Source organism: Lactuca saligna, chromosome 6, assembly GCF_052625555.1.
Source record: "Lactuca saligna cultivar CGN05327 chromosome 6, ASM5262555v1, whole genome shotgun sequence".
In the NCBI taxonomy this organism is placed as follows: Eukaryota; Viridiplantae; Streptophyta; class Magnoliopsida; order Asterales; family Asteraceae; genus Lactuca; species Lactuca saligna.
The window spans coordinates 59162910-59179090 of record NC_136422.1 but is presented as its reverse complement, the minus strand read 5'-3'; the positions used below and the strand labels follow the sequence as shown (position 1 = coordinate 59179090).

The following is a 16181-nucleotide window of genomic DNA, read 5'->3' as shown; positions in this document are numbered from 1 at the left end:
CCCAATGGTTTGAGACATTGATTTTCAGTTGAGCATTCATATCATTAATAATATCTTGTCCCCAGTATACTCTACTATAATATTCAGACAAAACATCAACAAGATATTCACCCAAAACATACTTGTTTGCTTGTCGATGATTAGGTTGCAAAATTGTTGAATAACATGTGTGTACGTCAACAAATTTTTTCACTTAGAAAAGTCCGCCAAAATTTTTAATTTCATTGCTCTTAGTAACCAGGAACAATTTTTCCCAAAACACACAACCTCATACCTTGATTTGGTCGATCTACTTGTACTCGTCTGAAAACCTTCTCAAAGACTTTTTTTTCCTAATCGCCCATTTTAGAAGGTCTTTGTTGTAAAATATACTGATACATTCAATCTTTTGAACATCGATATCTACCAATGGTGTTGGGATATCTTCATTAACATCAACTGGACATGCTGCTATAGGGGGCATATCGTGAAAAAGGTTATCGGAAAACATAACTTTAACTTCATCACCTAACTCATCTCCATCAGAAATGCTTTCTAAGTCGGTTATATCTAAAGCTACATCAGCAACATCAACATAATCCACGTAACCATGTACATTTTCATGTTTCTGAATCATAACTTTTTTCTTTTTACTTTTATCTACTACACGCCTATTCATAACTTTAACTTCTTGTTCGGAACCATCGATACAACGACCACCCACGTCATTAAGATATGTACCAACATCATCATCACCAACATACTTGTAATTCTCAAGGTCTACATATTGAAAAGGTGAATACCTCACATTAACATTTTCACCAACACTATGAAATTAAGGTACACTTGGAGTCATGAAAGTTTCTATTGGATTGTTGCTCCCTTTATTGCTGCTTAAATTACCAACCAACTCATTTCCACTCTCACTACCGTCTATAACTGCATCACCTTCATCAGCCACCACAAACACTTTTACAACCCTTCCTCCACTCGATCTGATTACTTTAATCAACATTCTATATCCATGTCTTCAATCATGGCTACATAATGATTAAATTTAGGATGATAGAAACGAAAACTAATTTTATATTTGTCTAACAAACCGGTTTTTTTTCACACTAAAGATATAAACTCACTATAACTAATATATTCAGATAATGTCAAAGTGAATTCATAAATACCTCCCTGACATAACAAAAAATGTAACCTTTAGCGGCGGAAAAAATCATCGCAATTGATGCCCTATGTCGCCGCTAATACCTTTAGCGATGGCAAGTCGTCTATAAAGAGTCGTCGCTATTACCTTGTAACTAATACTCGTTTGTCGTCGTATATACCGTCGTCTCTAATACTCCTGTGTCGCCGTTATTGATGTTGTTTCTATTGATATTTCGGCCACTGTCCGGAGTCTTTTCGAACCACAGGAACAAGCCCTACCTGTTGGATTATGTGCCGAACCAAGGGTCAGGATTGAAAGGGGCGTGTCTCCGACGGATCTCCGACACATATCTTTAGCGATGACTCTATTGTTTTAGCAGCGACACGAAGCACTTATAGTCTCGTGTCGCCGCTATTGGTCATGTCGTCGCAAAAAGTGACCTCCCTAATACTCCCAATTCTTGTTGTGAAAAACTTTCCCCCCTACCAGTTACAATGCAAAACAAATATTCATTCATTTTTTTTAGAGAGGTTTTAAATAAAAATTTTTGAAAAAGTTTATATATAATAAAATTGTTTCGTAGTCAAACCCTATCAATTTCGTAATCAAAATTAAAAAAAAAAAAAAAACAAAAAAAATCACAAAATCACAGGTGAAAATGAAAGGAAGTTGCAAATGGAGATAGTCCATCTACGATTTTATCTTAGAAAAGCATATATATATATATATATATATATATATATATATATATATATATATATATATATATAATATGAAAAAAACCACTTGCGAATGTACAAGTGTCTAAAGAACATCTGTGCTTTAACCACTTGTACGTTCGCAGATGACTTGACGAAATCACAGATGAGTTTAATCAATCTGTAATTTCAGTGACTAAAAATATAATTTTTTTTTGCCTATATTCCGAAAAATAATTAATGTTTTTGGTTAAATTTGCAATTTTCTCAATACTAATACTGATGGGTTACTGGGTTAGTGGGGTACAAGATCCACTAGTCCACCTATTGTGATTTAAGGTCTCTTATTAATTTCTAAGTCTCATTTCACCGAGTGGATTCAAACTAATTGCTCACATTTTAAAGATTTTAATTAGCTCTATTTCATGGTGTAATTTATTGAAAATAATATTTGATTTTTAGAATGTACTTATAAAAAATTAACAAAAAGGAGGTAGAAAGTATATCTCTTTATACTAATAAAAGAGTAGTTATTTTGCCAAGTGTTACTATGTTAAGCATTGTAATTAATATCATAACACTTGTCAATCTATTGATTCCCCATTTTAAATTTCAAATTTCAAAATTTATATCTCATTTTAATTATATTAAATTAATAACATTAGAATAAAAATAGAATAAAATAAATCAAATTATAAAAAATAAAATTTATACAAATTATAAGATAATATATTTTATGTATTTATTTGAATCAACGATTATAATTTTATATATAACTAACATAATATCTCTTAATTAATAAGTTATTTAAAATTATTAATTAATAGTTTTGAATTTTTTATTTAGAAAATTTAATTGATTTTCTAACCGTAGTTTCACGGGTTATAAACTAGTATTTGATATACCGGTAAGAAACTTTTGTATGCTATGTAGGACAAGTATTAATATTTTCACTATGGTGGTAATAGTGTATATATAGGTCCAATTTTTCTATGGAGATGCTGTAAAACTGACCAATTCAGAGCTTCTTTTTTATTCATATAAGCCTTCCATATCTACTCTTCCATGTCAAATGGAGAAAAAGATTTCTTCATTACAAGAAAGCTCTGTGATTCACCAGGTTTCTTTTGAGCCTCCATATTTCCATTTACTTTTACAAAATCGTACATTGTTACACTTTTCCCGCATAGATTTTATGCATAGCCAAGTAAAGCGATACAGCAAAGATTGTCAGCCATATTAGATACCAAATAAACTGAAAATTCACCAATGACTTGGCCCGTTCTAAGGCTTCTTCTCCATGGCACCGGACCACATGGTGACCCACTTCCAGGTTTAAGAAACAACCTTTAGGAATCAAGCTTCTAGTCCAAAGCATGAAACCCATAAGAATGAGCCAAAGACCTTGAAAGAGTATGCTAACGGACCTTATGAAGCTTTTCTAGTAGCCAATGCCCATAAGGGTAGTGATAAAAGAGATAAGAATTAGTATTTGTAGAAGCTTATGATATTGTCCTTCAATACCCATGTGGTCTGCTGAGTGGAGGTGGAAGAGGAGGAGTTGTTGCCCAAAGGCAATACCTTTAAGCAAATGAGTCAACTCGTATTGGGCATTGGGTACAAACTTGTCTAGTAGTATCGCAAAGGCAGCATAGACGAAAAAGGTCAGGGAAATAAATGAGTGTTCAAAGTTGTGTAGATGGTTGGAAGGAATGGTGCCGTCTGTGTCAAACGGCTGGTGGCGATCTGGTCCAATAAATAGCTCCATAGCTATTGACATGGAACAAGCTATCATGATCAAGTAAAGCTCCAAATACCTTATCTTGATGGAGGGAAACCATGGCAGAAAATGATAGGTTTTATGGTTTTGAACATGAAGTTTGATGTGGTTGAGAAGGTGCCAAAAACCGATAACAAGAAGAACAAATCCTGGTGCCACATGTCCCACCAAAGTACCCATGTGTTAGTTTGTCTGTGTTTAAGGTGTACTAATATGTGTGAGGAATAGATGAGAAAAGCGTGAGAATTGATAAGAACGCTAAAAGCTGAATGAAAATTGGGAAAGGAAAATGGCTTTTAAAGGAGTTGGATTGAATGCTTAGATAGTTCCACAGGGACTTGTCAAAATCTTTATTAAGATTAATCTATGGATATTTCTTTTTTGTTTGAATAAAGATTGGGAGATTTGAACACATTTCAAGGGACACCTCATTTGTAGGCTAAGGAATCAAATTAATTACAGTGGACTAGCTATTAACCCATCCTATTTAATTTTTTTTTTGTTTTTTCACCAAAGGTTTCTATCCCAGAGTCGTTACGAGTTCACTTTTTCTATTTCACGTCGATGGTTCGAGTATACATAAATAGAATTAAAGAGTTGTTTAAAAGTAATTAGATTTTTTTTGTTAAAATACAAATTGAATCTATGTTGTTTTTCTCTTTCTAAAATGTTCCATATTCTAAAATACTTTTTAAATAATTTAATCCTATAAAATAAGATTACTTGTTGAGTTGGAATCTATATACTTTTACTAATTCACGTAATAAATTGGACTTTTTAGTAGTTGATAAACATATATTTCAAATTGTTGTCAATCTTTCTTTACCGGTATGCAAATTGGTAATTTGTACTAATTTAAAATAAAATTAAATATTATTGATAAAAAGTATCTATTTCATTATATATTTGATAAAAATATATAACTTGGTTAGATGAACAAACTATAAACCCATCTTACTCGTTTTAATTTAGAAGTTTTTCTTTTGTTATTATATGGTACATAATATTCAAACTCTATAACTTGTAGCTATAACAAAATTGATACTTAGGTTACAAGAAGTAATAATGGGCTGGGGCGACGTACCGTTGGGGTTTGCTCTGACCAGCTCATGTGACCACATGAGATGTGTTCGACAGGGTGAAGAAGCGACTCTCATATATATATATATATATATATATATATATATATATATATATATATATATATATATATATATATATATATATATATATATATATATATATATATATATATATATATATAAAAAGAGAGATGACTAAGTGCAAACCAAATAACTCACGACATATATTAATCATAGAAGTTCAATCAAGAAAACAAAGAAGAATAAAAAAGAAAAGAAACCAATCTTATTGTGGATGTGAAACAATGACGTACATTTGTTAGTCATATGTGCGTAAATGTATCATATCACAACATAAAAAGTTAATTCATTTTTATGGTTTTTAAGTTCTCACGCTGGAGCGAGTCTCTCATATTTAGCCTTGTGAACATTATACAAATAATCCATTTTTGTGAACTCTTTTACGTTAGATTAAGGTGTCTAAGATTATAAGTAAATCGGTATAAAAATGCAAATAGAATCAAATTCTTTTTTAGGTTACATCATAACGAGAAATAGCTAGAAATGGTATTAGGAGAAGCAGAAAAATGATTTGTTAATATACTAGGTATTATATGAATATATTAATTGGAAATAAATGATCGATCTTTTAATTTGTTATATAATTTATAAATTTATATGAGATCAATAGTTAAATAATTGATTTGTTAATTGATAAATTAATGAAAATCAATAAGAATTAATTAATTGTTGTTAGGAGCAGGATTCCAAGATCAGGATCCTTAATATTTTTGAAGCCTCAATATCCTTAAGCATATCTCAACAGGGGCGGAACATGAGCATTAGAATAGGAGGGGCCGAAGTATATATTCTCTAATAAATGAAGGTTTTTTTTTACTACTTGTCAATCTTTTATGAGTTTTGATACTTATCATTTTATGGTATTTTTAAATTAAATATTATCCACTTGTCAATTTTTGGTTTGTTTCAATTTTTTTAAAATTAAAATCATATATTTATATATGTAAAATATTAAATATAATATATATAAAATTAAATTGCAATGAATATGTTTATTTCTTTCTTATTTTAAAGTTTTACATACAAAAATATTTACTGCTTACATTTTAATATTTATTTTTTAAAAATTAACTCGTATAATATACGGGTCTCACACTTAATTAGCAATATATCACGTATCTAGAAAATAAATTAATTTGTATGATAAATTATAATTTAAATAAAATTTATTAATGATAAGATAATGAAAATGTAGTTTTTTTATGAATATGAGAAAAAAAAAAATTTTATAATTGTTTTTTTGAAAGTCTTTATATTATAATTTTTTATTCTAGCAAAACCTATTAATTTGCTTATGTTTTTGTTTATCTCCAAAGAATTTAATAATCGAAAAGATGAGTACATCAAAATTAAAAAGCATGAATCCTCCCTAATAAATAAAAATCTTTTTGTCACATGTCACATTCTTATTTATTTTGCCAAATGTAATTTTGTGGTTATTTTAAATTAATGTTTATTCCACATGTTATTTTATGGTTTTTTTTTTCATTTTATTAAATTGTAGATACTATTTAAATCCATATCAATTTCATTAATGAACTTTCCTTCTAATTTCAAAATTACTAAATTAAAGATTCATTAATTTTCTTTATTTATTTATCTAAATTATTTGTTTAGATTTAAAAGATAAAACAACACTTTAATTTTTATAATTCAATATTTTTTCACTTTTGTTTATAAATTCATACTTCTCAAATGTTTAAAATTTTGTATTTAGTTTTTTTTTTTTTAAATAAACTCAAGTAATATATGGGTCTCACACCTACTTATTTATTAAATCACATATCAAAACGATTACAACCTCAACATACACAAACTTAATAACTCTCATAGTTTATTTATTTCCAAACAAATTCATAATCTAGAAGACAATCCAATAAAATCAAAAGTTTATAACACCTAATAAGTAAGTAAATAAATATATTAATTGAATATGTATATATTTGGGGAAGGTACTAGGCAAATAATCATGGCTTTCTTATGTTCCCAAAGTTTTTTTTTTCCTTTATGACAGCACACAGAAAAAGAAAAATAATAGCTTTAAAATAGAAGCAAGAAATATCAATTTCATATAAAAAATATACCGTAAAAGATAGAAATAGAGATATGGCGAGAGTAGTGAATATGCAAGAATTAGTCAATAGAAGGACATACATTGATCCACAAAGCCGACTGGCAAGACCTCAATGACTTCGACTTCAACTGGCGATGGGAGGGACAATGTCCGTCAGACCATATTGTCGCCGTCGAACGAGTGACAACACGGACCCTAGGCGGTGACTAGAGACGGAGTCCATCTGTTAGGTTTTCTAAGTTTAAATATATTTGACATTTGGTTTTTAATTTTCTGGATTATATAGAAATTTTTGTAAAGTTCAAAATTAGTTAGGATTTTTGTTTTTTTTTTTATAAGAATTTGAAGTTACAGAAATTACGATAATACGTCAGTTGTTGTTATGATTTGCTAAAACTTTGTTTTTGTAGTTCGGATTTGTTTTCAATTTATGATTTGGCTTTGAAATTCTAAAAATTTAGTTTATATTCCTTATGATATTAACTGTTATGCCAAAAACCTGGGTGCCCATGGCCTCCCCTAGCCCCTCCAAGTCACTGAAGCGTGAAATGACCCCCTTATCCACCATAGTAAGACTTCATGTGTCCAAGAGAGGTGTATATACCCTAACTCGTATTAAGGAGGTAACTAGCTCTGTAAGCCTTAGAGGGGATTAGGGCTGGCAATTCTCGACACGACCCGTGACACGACACGAAATAAATACGTTTGGGTTGAGTTTTTCAACCCGCCGACCCGCCAACCCGTTTATTAAACGGGTCATATATGGGTTTCTCAAAAAATAAACAGGTTGACCCGCCAACCTGTTTATATACTCAATAAAAAAATTATTTTATTTTTAAATATATTTTTATATCAAGTATTAATATTTAATAAGTATTATATATTATATACCATTGATTCATAGACCATTTAACTATTTTGACATTTTGACTCGTGGTGGATAGTCTAAGGTTGTAATTCGTAACCTCTAATGCTAAGTCTGTAACATGTTTCTATAAATGTTTTTAATTTTCATTTGGATGTTTAAGACTTAAATGTCTAAAATTTGGACCCACGAACCCGCCAACCTGTGAACCCGTATAAATAAATGTGTTGGCAGGTCATATATGGGTTTATGTTCCAAACCCGCCAACCCATGACCTGTATATTTAAATGGGCCGTGTTTGGGTTGACATATTTTGACCCGCCAAACCGCGACACGCCAACTCGAACACGACACGATTGTCAGGCCTAGAGGGGACTAAGTACCCTTAATCATAGGAGAGATGATAAGTCTCTATTTATAGGTACTTAGATACATGCAATAGTCAAGATCACTTAGTTATGTATTTATTAGGATCCATGAGTGCTAGGATCCTCGAAAGTTAGGCTCTTATTATATCGGGATCATTGAATATTAGGGTCATTGTGTGTCATGATCCTTGAGTGTTAGGATCCTTATGTTCCTACAAATAGCAACCGTTAGCTTGGGTTGGGCGTTAGCTTGGCTAATACCCCTCCTATGCTTAATTTAGTTATGGTTTTCAAAAAACTAAAAGAATTAGATAAAAGTAGAAGGTAGAGAGATTGTACCTTTAGTTTGTTTGAAAATGATCAATACAAATTAAATGAAGTATGTTTTTAGATGGATGACGTTCTAAGATCTTGGCAAGATGTTCCCTTCAAGGGTCGCTAACCAATATGCTTCCTTTCATGCTTTTGAATCAATGAGATATGAACCTTCCCATTTAGGTGCCAAGTTGCCCACAGTAGGATCCTTGGTATTTTGGAAATTTTTCCTAAGTACCAAGTCACCTATCTGGAACCTTATGACTTTAATGTTCTTGTTATAAGCTTTAGTGAACCAAAAGGCCCAAACTAATGGATCCACAAAGGCCCATTTATGGACCAATTTTCCAAATTAGGACAAACCCCTATATGGGCCTTATCATAAAGACCAATAATTTCCTTAGTCTAAAAAGTTTGATTACAGATGGTCTTTGGACTTAATAAAGGACTCGATTTTGTCCAGACCGATCCTATAGGCATCAGAAGTTTCATCTAAAGAAACAATAGATTCATAGTTATAACCATCAACATCAACTTTGTCCTCCTTTAATTCCAAGAAGGCCAAAATCATTTTATGAATCTTTTTACCGATCTCACAATCTAAATGCAATTGACTGATATTAGTATATAAACGTTTAGCAATCAAGCAAAAATGTTTCTTTGTTTCAAAAGCTTCAAATTATCACATTGCAAATAAATTACTTCATCGTTCTCCCTAACTAACTCCACTTCCTTCTTCTCTATCCACATCCTTCTTTCCTCACTCTTAGAAGACACCCTGTTGAGTTGATCAGTTAGTTTAGAATTTGCTAGGCGATTTTATTTTAGACTACCACTTAAACTAGAAAACTTGAATTTTAATTCGTTTAATTCCTTTTCATAGTCCGTGATAGGTATTTTTAGTGATTCGAGAATGGATTGCACCTTCTTGATCAACTGATCGCATCTGTTGATCTGCTCACCCATCGGTTTGGCAGCGAAGCACCTGTCTTCTCTTTCCTTCGCCTCATCACATCCTCCATCGGTTGTGTAGTCTCTCATCTGTGCACTTCAACAGTCACCATCAAACATCTTCCAGCAAACTCAGAGTTATCTTCCTTCGCCACAAAAGCCCTGCCATGTGTGGGCTTGCGAACTTCTTCATCTTCGGAGTCTGTAGACCAGACTTCTGCGCCTCCAAACTCATCATTAACTATGTTTTCCTGCACAATTAAAGCATTCATTGTATTGTTAGCAATCTTTTTCTTCTTGATCTATTCCAGCTTACGCAAATAGTAAGCTTCATCATCTTCACCCTCATTCTTTTCGGACTGCTTCCTCAAAATGTAATCTTTAGCAAAATGATTTTTGCCCCGACAAATGTGACAATCATATCCAGAGCCACCCACTAGCTTGATTTCCTTCTTTACTACTTCTTATTGAGGAGCATTTTTAACCTCCTCTTTTGCCTTTTCAGAACTGTACCTCCCTTGACATTTTCAATTCATGGAGGTAGGGAACTTTTTGCAAGCAAACTTCTTGGAATAGAGACCATTAATGCATATTATTCATTTGTCAAGTCACATTCAGAATGATCCAACTCTTCTCCTTCTTTATCCACACTCTTTCCCTTTGAGAGAAGGGTCACAAATCCTATACTAGACACCACATTCGTTTCCTTAGTCACAACGCTTTCATGTGACTTGAGTATTCCCACAAGCTTCACCAATGAATAGGTTTTGAACTGTTCATGAGCTTTTACAGTCGAAACCACTGCCATACATTCGGGTCTCAGGCCATTCATAAAAGTAACCTTCTGCTCGATTACCTCTCTTCCAATTCCATGTTTGATCATGTTGCTGAGAAGATGAATGAAATGATCAAACGCTTGAATGAGTTTTTCTTCTGGCTTTTTCTTGAAGTCACCGAACTCAAAGAGCAAAAGAGTTTGTATTGAATGCTCTAGATCCTCATGTAGAATATAGCTCCTTAAGCCTATCGTAGATTTGTTTTGCTATTGTGCATGAGCTAACTAGACGAAAGGTATCAGATTGTAAAGAAAATCTAATCATCCTCATAGCTTTGATGTTGCTCATCAGTTTGCTCTTCTCGTCTTGAGGAACTTTCGATACGTCAATAATAAGCTGATTGTATTCCTTTTGCGTCTTGATAGTTTTATTCATTCCAGAATGAACAAACGGACCCACGGTAATCGCCTCCCAGATTAGATTACCATTTTCCTCTGAACCAAGAACATAGTCCTCAAAGTGATGCGTCCAGACTTCATAATCATGATTGTATAAAATCGGGATTCTCGTGGTAGATCCGATATTGTTCGATATGTTGATAGGGTTTGAATGAGAGTCGTCGCGTGACATGATAATTTAGTTTGATAACCCAAGAATCAGACTAGTAAACTGAGTTAGGGTAAGATCGAGATCTAAGAGCAGCGTCAATAACAAGACGAGGGCTCTAACAAAAAATGATGATAGCGGAAACCCTAAAACCTTCTTCAACAGAAGAGATGCGTATGGATTACACAGTCTCCTACTCTGATACCAATTGATGAGTTAAAAACTCTTTTAAGATCGTATATATTCTTAACAAGTAAAATACAAAGTGAACAAAAGCATGAACACACAATGAATCAAACAAGTGTTGAATGATTAAAACTACAACACCTCTGAAGAGCTTGACTAAGAACTTCTATTGTAGAGGTGTGCTAGGGTTACAATACTGTGAAAGAAATAATAATTGAGAAGCGTATTAATAACGATGCATGCATGCACCATAAATACTATAACCTAATGACATAAACATGGCTGGACAGGCCCAGACCGTGACAATATTGGACTAAGTAAACAAGCCCAATGACGCAACTTCTAGACTCAACAATCTCCCCTTTTGCGTCAATTGAGGCGAGAGATCATTTCGGTTGAGTGAGAGTGGATTTCTTCACAGTCTTGAATAGCTTTGGTATGATGGCGAGAAGAGTTTAATGGAAGTCAATATACCACCGAAGCATATCTAAAAAAATCTTCTTATCAGCTTCACTGTTTTGACTACACCTATGAATGATGTCAAGAATGTGATCTAGACAAGTAGTGGAGAACAGGTGTTTATCATCAAGAGTAAACAAGCACTTTTGGCCTTCGGCTCTAGTGAACTTGACTGTGTGATACTTTGGATCAATCTTACTCATCCGCATCTTGTAGACGTCGTTTGCCTTCCCAATTAGTTTGATTGTAGGCTTCTTTCTTCAGGCAGATGCGATCTCTTGATCGACCTTGGCAACTTCATGAATGTAGCACAATAACATTCATTAGATGTGATCGGTGATAGGCTCGTACTGCTCTTGATCATTCAGCAAAGTGTTGTTCAAGAGGATCCAATCATGTAGGTTTATGTTCGGCAGATCAGCAAAAGAGATCATATGAAACGAGCTGTCAGAGCCTCGGGTGACCTTGAACATACAATATAGTTTGTGTGTGTGTGTATACATATATAGCTATGTTCAAATGTAAATCAAATATATTGTATAATTGTATAACTTAATCTTAGCCAATAAATGTACTTTTTGTATAATGGAAAAGGTCATTTTCTTGGATTCACGTTTGATATTTTTATGAAGTTTGAATCACTTTCAAATTTGAAATCAATTTCGATTTTGATTCCTTATATAACTACAATCTGATTTCATTCACTACAAGAAAATTTCGATTTAGCTACGAAAAAATTCTGTAGCTGAAAGCTAAAATTCCGTAGCTAAACCTGAATAACTACAAAAGTTACTACGGAATTCGTCAATGAGATTCCGTAGTTATATTTCTTGTAGCAAACTATTTAGCTACGGAATTATAGTTTCGTAGCAGTTTTGCTACGACGTTTACTCCGTAGCAATTTAACTACAACATATTTCTATAACAATTTCGTAACAACGGGGTGCGTAGCAAATTCCGTAGCCATTTATTCCGTAACAAATTCCGTAGCCATTTGTTTTGTAGCAAATTCCGTAACCATTTGTTCCGTAGAAATTTTCGTAGCCATTTGTTCCGTAATAAATTACGTAGCCATTTGTTCCGTAGCAAATCCCGTAGCCATTTGTTCGATAGAAGAAATAGATTCCAAAACAAATTCATAATGATAAAAATATTCAAAAAAAAAAATCCAATTTCCATTTATAATATTCGTTGAAATATATAAAATGCAATAAATTTAATTTTAGTAGTTACATAGATTTTTATAGATATATTACATAATTGATAATCCTTTTACATGGTTCCCTAATCATCAAAACAAATATTCTTTACAAATATTGTCACACCGTTCATACTGGAACCATCACAAACACACAAATAACCATAAATGCTCTAGAATACCAGCAACTTTGAGCACCAATTACAACAATATTTGTACCAACTTCAAATTTTATGTGATGATAACAGTTGATGCAGGTTCACATGAATACCTAAACAAAAACAACGATTCTTCTATTTTTAACTTCATGAGCTTAATAGAGTAAGCACTTAATATTGAAAGATGTATGTTAAATACCTGTTGAATTCACGAAAGATGCGTTCTGGTCTTATCATTCATAACATGTTTGTCAACAACTAAAAAACTACAAGGATTTGTGAGTATTTACCTCCTTCAAGAAGTGTGGCTTTCCTGTAATCAAGTTGCCTTCAATTTTTGATGATTTAAATGGATTGAGTGACCTAACTTTTATCTTTTAGTAGTATAAGATTACCATGATTAAGGCCAAAAATAGTAGTTGCGACCATATCCAACATCACCAACCATCCGGTTATACCCTTTTGTAGATTTTGGATGAACAAACTTAGTATCTGAAGAAAAAAAAAACATAAAAGTTTAAACAAGATACATAATTTATTCCTCAAATATTGAGCAATAAAGCTACCGAAACAAAGAAAAATCACTATCTAGAAACCACATAAAGTAAATTCCTATAAAACATAAACATTGCAAGTGAAAAACATAATTTTATTACCAACCAAAATTCAAAATGATAAGCTGGCTGAACTATAAAACATGAACCATCTTCAAAAAAAAATTCATGAAGATAAGTTCCACTCAAGCATAACATCAAACATGTAGTGTGCAATTCTGTAACACATAATCAATATATAATTCCATGAACATGTGATGTTCCACAGGGTGCATGCAATTCTGTAAACACATAAACAATATATAATTCCATGAACATGTGATGTTACAGAGGGTGTAGAGCATTGACTTTCAGAAGAGAGATGGAGCTCTATTTATGGGTTAACATATATAAGCAAAAAAAGAAACTGTACTAATACCTTTCAGCAAACGTTTCAAGTGTAGCAGGAGTATTAGAGACTGTATCATCGGTTTCAGCTCTCTTCCCGTCACATAGAGAAAACAAAACAAAGCCGTATGCGACCATTAGCAAGTTGTAATATTGTAACTGTTTTCAGAAAGTAAAGAAACGTGAAAGAGGAAGAAACATTACCTCGTCGTTCTTCCCTCCACCACCAATTGATTAGAAAGGAGCAGTGGGGAGATAGGAATCGAAGATGAAGAGGTGCCGCTGGGTCGATGTTCACAACATGACATTAATTTTCATCTTCAAGATGCATCGATTTCGATGGTTTGAAAGGCGATGGAGATAAAGTGAGAAACAGGAACAACACATCGGTAAAATCAAAATCAAACATTATCGAGTAAATGAAATTGAGCCACAAGATAGAAAGAAGAACAAAAGTAAATCTAAGAATGTTAAGTGACTGGGCTTCGAACAGATTCAATTTCACTTCACAATAAATATGAATTTGAAAGTTTACTTAGAAGAAATTAAGCATACGTTGAATTCTATGAAGTGGATGGTACCGGTAACAAAAACTTAGGTCCCAAAATTACAACCAAAGATCAAAACCCTTGTCAATTTGTAGATGGAAATTGAAAAGATTATGGAAAAGTACCGTGTTTCTAGCTCCAATTCGGGGACGCTCGAATAACGCTACGCCAACAAACGAACCCTAGGGAATGCAGATGGCAGATAAGTAGTGGAAGACGGAAGGATCGAGAGACAGATAAATGTAGGCGATGTATGAGGAAGCTGTGAAGGGAAAGGAACGACAAAAGAATCAGAGAGTCGATGAGAAGCGGTGGGGAAAACAATACCCACGTAAGTTACTGTTCATAAGATTGTTGTGATTTAATTATATATGTTAATGTTAATATATCTTTAAAATATATAATAAAATAATGATAATAAGAATAAATAAAAAAAACTTATCATGTAAAAAAAATTATTAATCATAATTAAAAATCATAAAACAATTTAAAATAGTAATTTATTTTTTTTTGGTAAAATATTTTTTTGTATTCTACTACGGAATTATATTCCATAACTAAATGACTACAAAATATTCCGTAGCCACATAGATACGATTTAGATTTTGTAGCTATTTTGCAAATTCAAAAACAACTTAGATAAAGAAATAACAACGGTTAACCTTTTAGTTACAAGTTTCTTTGTAGATTAGCTATAGATTTTTACTGTGTATCAAATTTTCGTCAATAAGTAGCTACAAATTTCTATTATGTAGCCAACTAGCTACATATTTTTATTCCATAACCGATTTTGTAGCCAACCAACTACGAAAATTGATTACGTAACATGTTCCGTAGCAAACTAGCTACAACCAACAACCATGTAGTATATTTCATAGTAAAATAACTACAAATTTTGATTTTGTAGCAACAATTCAAGATTTAGCTACGGAAATGCAACTCCGTAGCTATTTCCGTAGAAAAATAGCTACGGCTAGCCATTTTGTAACATATATCGTAGTATAATATCTACAAATTTTGATTATGTAGTAACTTTTTGTAGTTATTCCTAGTTTAGCTACGGAATGTAACTTTGTAGCTATTTTCGTAGCAAAATAGCTACGAAAAACCATTTTGTAGCACATTCTGTAATAAAATAGCTATGGATTTCAATTCCGTAGCAAGTTTCCGTAGCCATTTAGGATTTTTCTTGTAGTGATTCTTTAGTTTATGACTCTTTTTCCGATTTCATTTTTCTAAGAATATGGAATTTACTGGAAATAAAAATATCATTTTTTTAAGACTCAAAATCATTCTTAAATAACTACAACCATAATACTAGTGACCTATATGAAAGATTACGTGAGAATAGGAGAGAATGGGTGAGATTGAGATATAATTTCACATATCACGTATTATTGCTTGAGAATATGAAAATTATAGAAAGATATGTGATGACACTCTAAAAAATAACAAACATTCTCATAATATTTTGTGAGAATGGAAGAAATTATATTCTTAAAGAATATCAATCAACAATCTTGAAGAATATTATGTCATAATTGAACAAACATATATATGATTGAAAGAATCCTCATATAGTAGTTTTCTTCCAAAATCGATGAAAAGAATCGTGTTTATTATGTCTGTGTCTTCGTTAGAAGGAACAAGAAGATCTAGCCATCAATTTTCTTCAATCAAACCCAAGGTTCTCCATATTAATCTCAATTACATAACCTCATATTTTTTAAACAATATATAGGAACATAGTTTATCTACTTTTTCTCTTTCACTTCTTAATCGAACTCATACATAATGTTTTTCCTGGAAATTATAACATAGAGGTTATATAAAAAAAAATTAAAAAAAAAGAACAGAGGTTGAGTTAATATATCAATGTCACTCTTTTTTGAGCACTAATGGAACGCAATTTGAATCAAAATGACCGATTTGTCCTAACTAAATTCATCCATTGGTA

General features: G+C 32.1%; 1 long non-coding RNA gene and 1 pseudogene across 2 annotated transcripts; both read right to left on the bottom strand.

The window, feature by feature from the left end:
- Positions 1 to 2891: 2891 nt before the first annotated feature.
- Positions 2892 to 3796, bottom strand: LOC145002621 (uncharacterized; annotated as a pseudogene).
- An 8871-nt stretch (positions 3797 to 12667) lies between these two features.
- On the bottom strand, positions 12668 to 14526 carry LOC145002181 (uncharacterized). Of its 2 annotated transcripts, XR_013661840.1 has the most exons (5): positions 14350 to 14526; positions 13881 to 13994; positions 13708 to 13769; positions 12935 to 13227; positions 12668 to 12848 (listed from the first exon to the last, which is right to left on the bottom strand). It is a non-coding gene; the product is annotated as an uncharacterized LOC145002181 (long non-coding RNA). The 2 variants fall into 2 exon arrangements; XR_013661839.1 differs by having other exon boundaries at positions 12668 to 13227.
- Between the last annotated feature and the right edge of the window lie 1655 nt (positions 14527 to 16181).